This window comes from Cynocephalus volans, chromosome 5, assembly GCF_027409185.1.
Source record: "Cynocephalus volans isolate mCynVol1 chromosome 5, mCynVol1.pri, whole genome shotgun sequence".
Lineage (NCBI taxonomy): Eukaryota > Metazoa > Chordata > Mammalia > Dermoptera > Cynocephalidae > Cynocephalus > Cynocephalus volans.
Window position 1 is genome coordinate 167,369,104 of NC_084464.1, and position 15,491 is coordinate 167,384,594.

A 15,491-nucleotide genomic window follows, 5' to 3' on the forward strand; every position below is an offset into this window, starting at 1 on the left:
GTTGGGTGAAGAGTTTGTAGACATGATATCTAAAGCATGATCTATAAAAGGAAAAATGGACCTCATTAAAATTTAAAATGTTGGTTCAATGAAAGACCCTCAAGGAGGATAAAAAGGTAAGCTACTTACTGAAAAGATATTTGCAAACCACCTTCCTAACAAAGAATTAATATCTACAGTGTATAAAGAATTCTCAAAACTCAACGATAAAAATTAAACAGTGCTAAAATACAAAATAGTAACAACACCAAATGCTGGCAAGGATGTGGAGAAACTGGAATACTGTTGCTTTTATGGTAGGAAAGTAAAATAGTATTACCACTCTGGAAAATAGTTTGGCACTTTCTTGGAAAAACTAAACATACAATTACCATGAAACAAAAGCAAGAAATTTTTGTGTGTGTTGCCATTTCATCTTTATCATGGTTCATGAAATGTAACACGTCAAATTATTATAATGCTGGTGCAGTAAACCCATTATTATACAAAGACATCCTCTCAACAATCTGTATCCAGGAGGTAAAACGTGAGTCCATTTTCTAACTCTGTAAATATTTTCTTCAATTCAGCATGTGAAATCTATTTCATTAAATAATTGTAATTTAGGATTAAGTCTCCTGTCCTTTGAGATCAAATTAAACACATAAAGGAAAATCAAAATAGAAAACCCAAAGATAACAACTGTATTGAAATATCATTTTATTTTCAGCTACATGAACATCTTTCTCAGGTAATATTACTAATGCAACTTGTTTATGGGGTTTTATAGTTTAGGGTAAATATATATATATATATATTTGTCTTTTTTTGTGACTGGTAAGGGGATCGCAACCCTTGGCTTGGTGTCGCCTGCACTGCACCGAGCGCCGCTGCGCTCCCAAGCATCGCACTCTCCCAAGTGCGCCACGGGGCCGGCCCAGGGTAAATATATATTTTTAAAAACTTATCTCTGTTGTACATAGTTGTAATATAAAATGATTTACAGGCTATATTTCTCAGAAAGCAGGTTTAGACAGTAATCCTGCTAAAGAAAGTTTCTTATTTAACCTATGTCATAGAATGAAAAGATATGATTAAAAAGTCTTCTGATCATAATGCTTGAGACCATCAAAGGAATGTTCAGTTTCCTCCACAAAGAGCCACCAGGATTTTTTTCATAATCTTCCTTGGTTTCATCCTGTTGATTCAAAAATACAGTACACTTAATATTACCCCAATCATAATAAACATAAGATAGTTTTAATTATAGAAGAATTATTGTATTTGTAGACATTAAGTCAGATTATACATTACACTACATCAATTACATGCAATCTTTGATAATACCATTCATTTAATTAAATAATATGTCTAGCAGATAACTGATATTTCTTGATTACTGTACAAAGAGCAATGGCTTTCAAGATTCAGACTAAGAACTTCTTTGAATTTATTTTATTTTACATTAGAGCCATTATTTTCTAATAATGAAATATAATCTCACACAGAATTGAATAACACAATATAATACCTAATTCACTGAACAGGAAGAGAGAAAGTTGTAAGCCTGTGATTTTTTTTTTTTACTTTTTCTTGGCAGACTTTAGCTATCCAAGGCAAATAATGAATTGAATTTAAACAGTTATCTATCTTTCAATCAGTTCAAAACTCCTGACTTTTCTGTCTTATTTTTCAATATGATAATGAGATAACATGAATATATATTTTAAACAGTTTTACATATGACAAAATTAAGAAAAATATTTTGCAAATACGTTCCTAATCTCCTCACCAATATTCATCACAAAATAAATCATGGCGTCTATCTACAGTGGCAGAAACTCTACCACATTTTGTTGATAAGCTTATGTATGTATTATGCCAAACATTTCCATGATTTTGGTTGAAAATGTACCTGGTTTTCCAATAGAAAATTTACTAGTAAATTTTACAGTGAAAGTTCAATTATCTTATGAAGTATGCACCCTGATATATTGAATTCATCTAATATATGAAATTCACAGATAGAGCAAGTCAGCTCCTCTTTGAAGACTGCAAAAATAAATTTATTTGTGGCAATGGCATTATGAAAATCACAACATACCAGAACGGCTTGGCAAAGAGAGATACCGTACATCTTTTGATAGAATGCTTTGATATCATTCATGTCAGTTTCAGAATGAGAAACCATAATCCTGATCAATGTCTTATGACACGTTCCAGCACCCTGTCCAAAACAAATAATCATAAGTGCCTGTCATTTAGAAAATAATCTTACTAAAGAACATGGATTTTAAAGTGAAGCTCTTTTTACTCTTCCATGTAATTTCTAGAAACCATCTCCAGGTTAAAACACACACACACACATACACAGCACATGTACAGCACACACGTGGTAATGAAATGACAAGAAACATTAGCCGTAGATACAGAGAGCTTTTTACAACCTCCTAATCGGTCTCCCACCATCCAGACTTTCCTCCGCCTAAACCACAGAATAATTACAAATAAAGCGAACTTTAGAAATTGTAAATCTGACCATCTAAGTCACGTATTCAAAACACTTCAATGGTCTTCTGTTGCTCTTAGGTTGAAAACCAATCACTTTATCGAGGATTATAATATCCTGCCTAATTCTACAATCTCTTCCACTGTGCACCATTGCTCTAGTTATATTTCTTGCCTTGAAAGGGTTGTGTTACCTTCTGCTTTCAAGCCTGTGTGCACTTTGTTCCCGCCTCTTGGACCACCCTTGCTGTGTCTCCCCATCTCTTCCACCTTCATCCTCACCTGGCTCATTTTCACTTAAACTTCAGGTTTCAGTTTAGTTGACAGCACGGCTACATTCATTTCCAAATCTGGGGCACCTCTTTCCCTTTGTGGTTCCATACGTAGTACCAGGTATTCCTCATCACCAGCTAAATCCCACGCCAGACACAGCAGCCGGAGGGCAACAACTGTGCTGCCTCCTATGCGACCGCAGCTATCACGCTTCTCATTTCGTAGAGGCTCCTTAATATTACTTGAACAGTTAGATCTCTCTCTCTCTGAAGACCTCTCTATCTTGGAGTTGCAAAGAAAAAAACAAAGACAACTTTATAACTACTCATTTGGGGGCTCAAAATATAAATGTAGAAGTGGTATCCTATATAATACCATGCATGCTAGAGAGTAAGGTTAAAGTGAAATACAGAAGTTTCTCAAAAACATCTTATATAACACCTTCTACGTCCGTCATCATTAAATGATATTTTAAAAGATTTAGCTATTAATCCATGGCGTGAAAAACAGAACAATGAAAGACAAATGAAACTCAGAAAGTGGGAGATCAGAAAACTCACAAGCTTAGCAGAAGTGGGTTACTAAAATCACACATAAAAAGTGAAAGTATGTCGCCCTCACCCCAGTGACTCAGGTTTTAAGCAAATCACAAGTAAGCCATAAATCACTTACAAGCTCATTTTACAATCATACCTATTTTAAAAAATCACCAAATTTAACAAAAGCTTGTTCTGAGAAGGTAATATATTACCTCTTACATTCAATAGAATAATGATTCTCTTTAATGGTAAGATATTAAATGTGTGATTTTCTAAGAAAATGAACTTTTCTGTTCTCTCTACAAACAGTAATTTTTTTCTGAGTAAAACATATCAGTAGAATGGTACCTTCATGGCCTGATGAAACTTCTCAGCAAAGAAAGCTCGTTTGCTTGTGGCACATTTTACTGTAAGAGAGGCAAATTTTAGTTGACATATTCACCACAAAAGAAGAAAGACGCATGTGAGAGAAACAAGAAATACAGAGTTTTGCCAACAGGATTCTGTTCCCCATGTCGTTCCTCACTGCCACCCCCCCACCCACACCAAAGGAGACATTTGGCTTATGAGAAGACATTGATGACTCTCCAGATAATGGTTTTGAATATCCTTTCCCCTGATATCTGTCACCTATTCTACCTTAAATCCACCTAAAAGCAACTTTAATAGTTATTACTATCTTAAATATATTCTTCTTGGAAATGGAGAAACCAGTAGGTGTTAAAGGCCTACAAATAAATACTTTCTTCATGTTGTAATAAGAACATTAAAACAAAAAACCCACCTTGGGATAGGACAGACTTAAATATAAAGCAGCACCCAAATAATAGCACATGACAATTCACAGTGCTTTTTATCTTGCAACTTGAAGTGAAATTTGTGAACCAAAAGCACTGGCATCAACCAGGGCACAGGATCCACCCCAAACCTACTGAATCAGAATACGCATTTTAACAAGAATTCCAGAGGATTCATGTGCCTGGTAAAGTTTGAGAGGCACTGCTTGAGAACATAGGTTCCCAACCCTAGTGGTCATCTGAATAACCTGGGAGACGCTTAAAATGTACAGATTTTCAGAAGCTAACCCAGACGTACTGAATCAGACTCCTGGACTTGCCCAAGATGGTACAGTTAAGCAGTGGTAAACCAGGATTTGAATCTATATTTATCTAATTCCAAATCCCATGCTTTTAATGACTATTCAGTGTGGCCTATGCAGTGTGCCCCACTTGGTGCATTGCTTGGCATAAGTGGGTGCTCAATAAGTACATTCCACCTCTCCATATTTTTGAAAGGGAAATAATATCTACTGTTATTAAGAAGGTTATCACACTGCTTTGTCAATCTTACATGTTGCCTCTATTTGAAACACAGATGCACCATGTCTGAGGACTTGTTTTTTGTTTTGTTTTGCTTTTTGAATTCTTTTTTCTTTTTTTTTTTTAGGCATGGGGCAGCATTGAAAATACCATTTCTAGTTAGAAACTTTCTCAGCTCTAGGACTACATACTGATGGCTGTGAGACATTTCTCAATGTCACCTTTCAGCTCCCGGTCCAGAACTGTGTTCATGTTGTTCTGACTGTACTTGGTGTATTTCTGAAACACTGATTATTAAGTTTAAACTAAGAGATGTACAAAAAATCCTATTCTTTAGCAAACTTTAGCAAAATCAGGGAGACTGGTTCTGAGAATTCCTTGGGATAACTGAACTTCAACCACACATTTTAAAGCTATTTTCATAACTAAGCATAATATGGATACTTCATCTTCTCCTGGGAACATAACTAGCATGGCCATTTTGGTACTCCTGTATGTTTTGGGAAATGTTTGTAAGTGTTGACAGTAGTAGAAATGGCACGTGATTGACAACCATACACTTGCTAACGCAGTGCTAAGTGCCATAACAAATTGATCTTCCCTTACAGAAATCTATGTGCAGTAAATTTTTCTTAAGTTTAGCATGGGAAAACAGTGTGCTAGTATAACAACGTAGTTTAGGTAATCATCATGACTTTCCTCTTGTCTTGGCTTCCAGAAAGCACAGAGCTAACTAAATCTTGTGCTCAAAGGCCAGAACTCTTTTTGGGTTCTTTGTTTGTTTCTGGAATACCTACATACTCTTTTCTTCATTTAGCCCTGAGTTTTTTTGTTTTTCTTCATTGTAATTTTATTTGTTCTGTTTCATATATGGCTTCTGTCACATTTGTTCCAAATCATTTAGATGAATAAAAACAGTGAAAATAATGAAATGATGTCTGACAAGCCAAAGTCACAAAAAGTGTTTCAAATACTATAAAAGAGTGGCTGTACATAGTTGGACAAATGAATAAATAGTAATAATGTGTGGGGCGCACTATGCCCATTTGATATAGGTGTGACACCAATAAAAAAACTCCATAAACAAAATTTTTTCTTGTTACCTCTGTGAAGATGGGGATAGCTTCTGGTGGTGAGGGTAGTAGTGAACACGTTCACATCTGTCCCCTTTCTCCTTTCTCCTGCTTCATATAAAGCCTGTCAAGAGGCAAAAATGTAAACACTTGATTATCTGCTGAAGTGGTATCTGCACAGGAATGTTAGGTCTCCTTAAAGATTTCCCAGGCAGCTGTTTTGTGCCCAATACAATCAGAGTAGGCAACACTGAGACTGCACGTTCTTTAAAGATAGGGACCTTATATTGTTTGTCAAGTATCGTCCACACTGTCTCTAAAGGGATATCTCTATCTCTTGTAAACACTAAGACACACATGAGTTTGCAGAATAAGTGCTTGTTGAATTAATTTGCTTTAAGATTATGCTCCATATCAAGATAACTCTAAGGAACTCTCTAAAAAAGATTTTTTACTCTTTATTGTCCAAAGTAATTGTTAGCAAATGGTACTTATAAATCAATAATTCAACCATAACCTCGATCTTGCATTTTGATGTTAGAATTTCTCAATTCAAATTCTGACTCTGTAATTTAAAAGCTGTAAAAATTTACCTTTACTACACTACTGATTTTTCCCTTTTGTAAGTGAAAAAAGCTAATCCCTGCCCTATTGTCAGGAGCACACTCTGTTAACTTTGAAATGTTAATTACCATCCTCCTGGATCACACTAATCGATGGAGCCTCCATAAATGATAGTCTTAAAATGGAAAGTAAATTCAGAAATGTCACCAGCAAATAAGAATAATTTTTTATTGTGGGCAATTATTCAAATGCTAACTCATTTTTTAAGGTGCTTGCAAAATTTCTATTAAAATAATGAAACTTCCAAAGGGCCTAAAAAGTTATTTTGGACTGTTCAAGCAAACTGATGTGATATGTATGCCTTTATTCAACAAAAAGTTAATGGGTGCCTATTATGTGCAAAATAATGTCCTGGTATATTGAAGGAAGTGGTGGCAGATAAGTAAGTTTCTATCCTTATTGACTCATTGTGGTGAATTTATACAGTGAATACAATTCCACAAGGAAGGCATAATACAAATAGGAGTTGTTTTTTTAAAACAGAAATCCAGACTTTATTAAAATGGCATTTTTCTAATGTTGCCAATGGATTGGTACATAAATAACCAGCAATCTCACTCTATAAAACCATATATTCAAAAGTATATATTATTACATTAATCCTACAATAGTTTTACAATAGAAACTAACATCTACAATCCATTCCAACATTCACTGTTAAAACAATGTTAGATGTGCTTACTCTTTTCACTTCCCTTAATAAAAAATTACTTTTCCCGTTTTTATACCTGGTAAAATGAAAATTCAGAGTTTTCTCAACAAAACAATTACTTTGGAATGAAAACTCAAATTCTCACTGTGGTCTTTTAATCCTCTCGGGCTTTACGAATATTGAAAAGTTAAAGACTACATTTTTTTCTCTTGGAAGGTGTCCCTTATTCAGGGAATGAACATTAAGGAGCCATTGACCTCTGGGAGGATCTTATATTTCCTTTCAAATGAAAGGCATCTGGTGGGAAGCCCACCTAAGGCAGGGGGAATGACTCCAGCAGCATTTCATAACTGCTTGCTCACCCTGGCATCTGTATCAGCCAAGTCTTCATTACACCGAGATCCTCACATCAGTCACCCTGAAAAAACAATCCCATTAGAGCTCTTCTGTAACATGCAATCACATGGCTTACTTCATTCTCTTAAAACCAGATAAATAATATTCTTTGAGAAAAAAGAGAGCTAAGGAAATCTTGTCATTTGAGACAACATGCATAAACTTGAGGGACACTATGCTAAGTGAAATTATCCAGACACAGGAAAACAAACACTTCACAATCTCACCTATATGTGGAATCTAAAAAAAGCTGAACTTACAGAAGTGGAGCGCACAATGATGGGGGTAAGAGGGTGGGAACGGAGGGCAGAAACGGGGAGTTGTTGGCCAAATGGTGCAAAGTCTCAGACACGCCAGAGAAATAAGTGTCGAGATCTGTTGCACAGCAGGGTGACTATAGTCAATAATAATGCGTTGTATATTTCAAAGTAACTTAAGAAAGTACATTTCAGATGTCCCACCACAAAAAATGATGGATATGTTAATTAGATTGATTTAATCCTTCCACATTGTTCCTCATATACATATATACATAATTACAATGTATCAATTAAAAATAATATTAGTAAGAAGGAAATAAACAAAAAAAAGAGTTAGTTACTCATTTCTAGAGAAAGTGAGAAAGCACAAACCTAAAATTTGACTCTTCATAAAAGAAGAGGCATTTCCTGAAGTATCTGAGTTATACCTTAGCAAGAGAAAGCAAAGCCTTCTGAAAATCTCCAGAGGTGTCTGAGCTGATGTCTTTGGCTAGATCTCTTTTCAGTTCTGAGAAATAAGAAAGATAGATTTTGCAGTAAACTACTGTTAACAATGATAATAATATGATAATATCTGGCATCTCTATATTGGCTTATAATTTACAATGCCATAATGTACTATGACTTTTGGGACACTTCCAAATATTATCATCTTTTAATAAAAATAGAGAAATTAGAGGAGGTGAAATTTTGGATCGTCACATTTATTTCCCATAGGCAGTGGAAGCAATTTGGATAATAACGTGAATGAAAAGCTACAGTCATAAAGCTTTTGCTAATAAGAATAAGTTGAGTAAGTGCATCTTATCAAATAATTAATTCTAAAATACAGCATGGCAAAATTTGAGCAATAGGATGAATAGAAAGTTACATAAATGGATAAGACAGAGTAATTGTTGGAACACAAACTATTTATTTACTTTAAAAGTTATAAATTCTATTATAAAATATAGTCTAATTATATGTGTGTGTATATAAAACTCGTTGTCTAGACACCCCTACTGAACTATACAAAATAATGCTGTAATAGCAAAAAATTAACTAAATTTGTGATTGACTGGGAAAGAGGGCAATTTAATAAGGTATCACTGGAGTATATCTTGGATATAATGGAGAAATATGGATAATTACCTCTGTAAACTATGTTTTATCAAACAAAAAAGTAGTAATAATGCCTGTTTTGATTATCACTGATATATGGAATCTAAGAAAAACGCTGGCCGTGAGACAAAATTTTAGAAAATGAGGTTAAAACTTCCTTATTTTTGATTCCTTTATTAAATTGCTCTGAAAATCATATACAAGAGCTGTTGTGTTCTCTGTTCTTGGTGTGAGAATCAAGCAGGAAGATCCTCTATAGAGCCACATGTTAGGGTGGGGAAACAAAAAAAGCCAGAGACTCAGGGAAACTAGGGAAAGAAAATAGTAAAAAATTTGCACCTATCCTCTTTTAGTGCTGAGCATATCGTTTAAATGAGATGTTTCATTGACAAAATAAAATGAGCAATGGCTAGTCTTTCATTCCCATGAATTTATCTAGGGATAAAGAGTAATTGAATCATTTATGTTCATAACGGTAAAGTTAAGGTTTTCAACAGAAAATTATAAAATTATTCTTTACTTCTTCATGGACAAGTGAAGGATATATTGTTTAGAGAATTTTTGTTATAAAAACAATAAAAAGTTTCTATAAAATGTTATAAAATAAATCTCAGAATAATAGAAAATGTTTTTAGAAAATTACTTAAATTCAGTGCTCTGAATTGAGCTTTCCATTGCAATAATATGTGGCCATTTTTCCTATAAGTACATTTTCTGTTAAAGTGCAAGCTTGATGAGGTCTGGGATATTGTTTCCCCTGTCAGCATCCTAGAAACTTGAACGTGTCCTGATCACAGTGTGTGCATTCAATAGACATGTGCCAAACAATAAAGAAATATTTTAAAATGTAAAGTTTCTAAAGCCTCCATAATTAACAGCCACATTGAATTTTAAGAAAGTACATCAAACTTCCTTTCCAACTAAGGCACTTGTACTGTTGGACATTACAACTTACCCTCTCTGTAGACTCTGTTAATTTCCCTGATTTCTCTGTTATTTGTTGATGCTAAAATTTCAATCAGAGTGTCTTCATCAGTTCCAATGCCCTGCACTGAAAGAGAAGAAAAGGCGAAATGTAGAAAAATCTTCATTCTAGAACATCAACTAGTTTTTGTGTCCCAAATTTGTTTGAATCAGTACATTTTTCTCACAATATTTAATAATGACAATAAGATCTATCTATTATATTGCTCTAAAACAAAATGGGTTTGTAGCCAATACTTGGATGTAAAGATATTTTTAAAACTGCAGACATATGACTCATGCAATAACATCACTGTGAGGGTGTTAGCACCAACACTTTTTTTCAAGTATATATTAATTTATTCATTGAATTATTGATTTGTTCATTCATTGAATTACCACTGGTTGACAAGCACTGTACTAGATGTTTAAAGTACAATAGCATAACCAGACTTGCCCTATACATTCTCTTGAGGAAGGGAGTTTTGCTTAAATCGGATGGTTTACCTTAACGGCAGCACAGAGTTCATCAGCATCACACTGAGCTGGAGTTTTTAGTAGAGCCAAGGCAACTTCCTCAAGGTGACCAGTAAGGGCTTTCTTCAGAGCTTCACCCAGGGGCTGTAGAAAAGAGATTAGCATAAGGGCTTTTAAATGGTTATACAATGGTGGTATTCCTGATCTTTAGGTTATCTTACTACTTATCTTTGAACCCAATCATCTTTTAGAGTTGACTTCCTTTCACATAGAGAAGCATACAAGATATTTAGGAATATTATCTTCATATTTTAGACCCAGAGGAATTGGAATAAAATTTACTGAATTCTTTGATAACGTCTTAAAGGATAGGATTCTTAATCTTTTATACAGGGGAGAAATCACAAAGTGCAAAACATAGGGGCTGTGTGTTAGCAGAAAACAGCAGTAAAAATACTTTAAAAGTAATGTGTCAATAATGTTTCCAACCTTTGCAGTTTTCACTGCTCAAAAAGCACTACAATCAGACATGGCCATCATATAGTTTTCTAATTGCACCACTTAAAAGAAAAAAGGAAAAAAATTCTATATTTGATATACAAGATATAAAGCTTGCTTTTAAAGTAAAGTTTTACGTGAATTTTACATTGAGGCATTAAACAGCTCAAACTGAATTTTAACAGAAGACACATTTGAATCAGAACATATTTCTTACTACTAATAGTAATCTTGATGTTCAGAATAAAGATTTGTGTTCAGAACATCACATATGCAAGGAACTTACAATAAGAATGATAGATCTTGGACGTGTCCTGCGCCGTCTTGGATACGGTTGCGTCACCGATGTCATCACGGTTGCGACTGGCCCTTCTTGGACGCGGTCACATCACCTTGGGTACAATTGAGTGCAATATGGCCACCAGTCTTTTACTCTAACCTCGTGGTTTCTTCAAACAAAGAAAACCTTTATCTCTTGGTTTCCCAAAGGACCCTCCCCCTCCCGCCTAGAGGTACCTCCGTCTTGACTCCGTCACCCCTGCCCACCAGGCCCGCAGCAGCAGTCGCCCTGATCCCACACACCAGCACTCCCGCCCCCTCCACGTCTTCGTTTTTGGCGCCCACCAACCCATATAAACGTTTTGTCCTCCTCCTAGCCCCTGCCCCGCCATTGTGAGCGCTGCCGGGCAGGTGTTTCCTCCTTTAATAAAGCCTGAACAGTACCCGGCATTTTGGCTCCTTTTCTTTCAAAGATGACCAATGTACAAAACCAGTGCATTTGATAAAATCGATTCAGTTGCAACAAAGTGGATAAAAACTGCAACCCCGGTCTTGGAAACAATGGAACAACCATGGTTAGACCAAGAACTAGGTAACTACACTTCAGAATCCGTGTTTAAACTCAAATACAACTGAAATTAAATACCTGCAGTGACCGCTCTAACCTGCCTTTCCTTTCTCCTGGAGGTATGAGCTTTGATCTGTTGAGGCTGAGTGTCGTTTCTCTTAGAACGTCAGTGGTGGCTGCTTCATCCACACCTGCAAACACAGGGCCACCAGACTTTAAAGTCAATTTCCTTCACTATCAATTGACATAAAATGATTTATGATCAAGCCATTGCAAGTGAAGTTCTTGACAAACTAAGGAGTATATCAGCCTTGGAAATAGATGTTACACACATAGAAAAGGGGTGACATTCCATTCACTGGAATGAGAAAGGAAGAGGCCACGAATCGTTTGTGGCTCCCCACGTTGCAGTGTCTGATCCTACTTCAAACGCTCCTTCAAACAGGGAGGGCGCCTGCGCACAGCGTGGGGCGACAGGTGGAGGCGCCGAGGGCAAAGGTCGTGGTCCCGCCAGTCACCAGGCGGACTTTCCAATGCCTGGGGACTTCTGGTGTCTGGCACCTGATGACATTGCGTGTGGGGACTGTTCGGGACTGCGGGGTCCGGACCGGCCAGAGCTCGTCCAGCCTTGGCGCGGGCTGTGCAGTCTCCTCGGTGCTGGAGCTGGAGCAGGGACCTGGCTCAGGCACCCAGGGGCTACGTGGGGACCATCCCTGTCCCCAGGGCCATGGCCTGCTCGAAGCCGAGCTCGGGAGCGAACAAAGTCGGGGTCCTCAGAGGACCGCCCTGAGCAGCGGGAGCCTGAGCTTGGCCGGGCGTCCCAGTGACCAGGGTACAGTCGGTGAGAGGCGACAAGGGCATGAGGTCAGCGGCGACAGGCGCTGACTGTGTAGGCCTTTAGGTCCAGGCAGCGGAGGCGGGGGCAGAGGTGAGCAGGGGGAGCCACCCTGGCCCAGCGCAGGGAGCACGAGAGCCCGGGGTCCCTTGTCCTCACCGGCCTGTTCTCGCACATGAGGGGCCGTGAGCAGAAGCATCCTGGGGCTCTCGTGGTCATTATTCAAGGTGCTGGTTTCTACAACTGAAGTTCAGGCTCTCGGTTCCCTCCCAAATTTCCTCACCTGTTTTTCCTTCTCCAAACCCTAATTATCCCAGCAAGAAATAAAGCAAAATTTAGCAATAACTCCCTAGTGAGCTCAGTATGCTGGGGCACCCCTTAAATTGGACCTGATTTGACACTGGCCTGTCTGAGACCCTCCCCCAAATCTTTTAGTGTGGCCCCTACTTGGTACTTATCAGAGGCCCTTATCTAAAAACTGAGTAAGATACATACCAGGTACGAGAAAAGAGTTGCACCTGAGGGTGATTTACTGAAGGTGTGAGGGGAGTTCAGGTCCCAATAGGATCGGGAAATTCTTGTTTTCTGGTACCTTGGACATTGTCCTCTTCAGTAAAACACTGAAATAAAACAAACATTTGTGCTAGATCCCATTTCATTCCACATTCTCATAAGTCACAAAATATGTCACGTATCATTTGTTATTTATTTATGTTGCTTTTTAACATCTACTCGATTCTTTCCAAACACAAAACAGAGGTTGGACAGAGATATATAGGAGGCTGCAGAGCTGAAAGAAGCCCATTTCTCTCACCATGAAAATTAAGATCTAAACAACCTTTTTTTTATAGCTGATACCGTCCAGATCAACTATCTTCATTTTATAGGCAAAATTTGTGGGAAAATCAAGCTGAATTACTTCTAATTCCTGAAATGTCCGTTTTCTGTTTCAATAAGCATAATTATATATTATAGACATTTTTTGGAGTGACAGAGAAAGGCAGCCTTGATGAACATCCCCATGACCAAAATGCAGATATAATGGTCTTAGACTACCTTAAGGTTGTCGAGTCCTAACTTTTCCATCTCCAGAATTAATGGAAAGCAACACTTACTGTTTCCTTTGCTTTGTGTTAGCTAAATCTCTTTAGCTCCTCATGACGTGGACTTGGTAAACTGAGGGAAAGCTCATAATGGAGGGTGCGGGAGATCTGCAGACTACAGCCATGGAAGGAGGGGTCGTGTCCATGTCCTCGACCCCAGATGGGCTGCTGTTGTCTCCTGGCTGTGCAGAGTGCATCTGCCTCCTCCTGAGGTGGACTTGGTGAACTGGGGGAAATCTCATATTGGAGGATTGGGGAGATGTGAAGATTACAGCCACGGAAGGAGGAGTCGTGTCCATGTCCTCGACCCCAGATGGGCTGCTGTTGTCTCCTGGCTGTGCAGAGTGCCTCTGCCTCCTCCTGAGGTGGACTTGGTGAACTGGGGGAAATCTCATATTGGAGGATTGGGGAGATGTGAAGATTACAGCCACGGAAGGAGGAGTCGTGTCCATGTCCTCGACCCCAGACGGGCTGCTGTTGTCTCCTGGCTGTGCAGAGTGCGTCTGCCTCCTCCTGAGGTGGACTTGGTGAACTGGGGGAAATCTCATATTGGAGGATTGGGGAGATGTGAAGATTACAGCCATGGAAGGAGGAGTCGTGTCCATGTCCTCGACCCCAGGGTCCAGAGTAGGCTGCCGGGTCACGTGTGCAGAAGCGTTGGCTGTGATGGAGGACACTGTGGAAGGAATGGGATTACTGGTGAATGCAAAGGTCCTGGTGGGAGGGACGGGAGGCGGGGTGGGGAAGGAAAGAGGAGGAGGTGGGTCTACACACACGATGGGCAGGGGGCTCAGCAGGGACAGCCAAAGGAGTAGGGTTAGAGAAGGTGCAGGTTATTTCCTCCCCAGTGTTCAGTGTTTGGTGTTTGGTGGGGGAAGGGAGAGGGACAGACAGGGTCGGGGACCGGGTGGGAAGGCTGGAGTCCGTGGTGCTGGCGGTGGGAGTAGCTGGTACCTGCACAGGTGGGGAGGGCTGGCCTGAGGGGCGCTGGAGTCTGCCCTGGCCTCTGTCCCCTCCCGGAAGGCCTCCTCTTCATATTCCAAGATCCTGCTGCTCCCGCCGCCCTCGGTGCTCTCCCAGGTGGCCTGGTCTTGCTGGCCGCTCTACGGGGAACCTTAGGCGGTGGGGGCAGCTCTTCTGGACTCCTCAGTAGGGGCAGGGGCGGTGGCATCGGCTTCCTGCTGCAGGGCCCCTGTGGCTCCTGCCCGGGCAGCAGCGAGCGGCCCAGGGCTGGGGCAGGGGGCGCCGCTGCCTCTGGGTGCGGCCTCCCTAGGGACAGGCCACCTCCAGCAGGTCTGTCTGTGCTGAGAACGGCATGGCCTTCCCTGAGGCGGCTGGTGGGAGACCTCGCCTCAATCACCTTCAGGCAACGACGGGACAGGAGACCAGATGCCATAGCAGGGACCTCCTTCTTGGGCCGAGAAGGAAAGAGGCCCTGGGGAGTGGGGATCCTTAGGGCGCCCGAGCGTCTGACCATCAGGGAGTTGGGATCAGAGGGCACGGGCTTCTTTGGGGCGTCCCCCCTGAATGGCCAGGGAAGGATCCCCGCAGAGGAGAAGTTAGCCTGCCTGATGGGGTCGTGCCTCTTGGTGGCGATAGAAAAGCCACCTGACAAAGGCACCCGACCCCGCATCAGGCTGGAGTTCTGGCCATAAGGGCTGGGGGCAGGTGCAGGAGCCACGGGGTGACGCCGGGCAGGGGGGAGAGGGTCGGGGCCTGGGACCTCGAGTTGCCGGGGCAGGCAGCGGGAAGGGGGACACTTGGTGGCGATGGAAATGCCAGCTGACAAAGGCACCCGGCCCCGCATCAGGCTGGGATTCTGGCCATCAGGACTGGGGGCAGGTGCAGGAGCCGCGGAGTGACCCCAGGCAAGGGGGAGAGGGTTGGGGCCGGGGGCCTCGAGTAGCCAAGGAAGGCTAAGAACTATCAAGAGAAACCAAGGGAGGAACAGACAGTCCGCTCCCAGCCTGCACGTCTCCTCAGGACCGAGCAAGCTCTGTGCAGCTGGGCAACGGTTGCTAAGCACTGTGCGTGTGACGTCACA

The 15,491-nt window shown here is 40.3% G+C and overlaps 1 pseudogene; it reads right to left on the reverse strand.

Moving 5' to 3' along the window:
• Window positions 1–1,119: 1,119 nt before the first annotated feature.
• Window positions 1,120–15,254, reverse strand: LOC134379201 (annexin A11-like; annotated as a pseudogene).
• Between the last annotated feature and the right edge of the window lie 237 nt (window positions 15,255–15,491).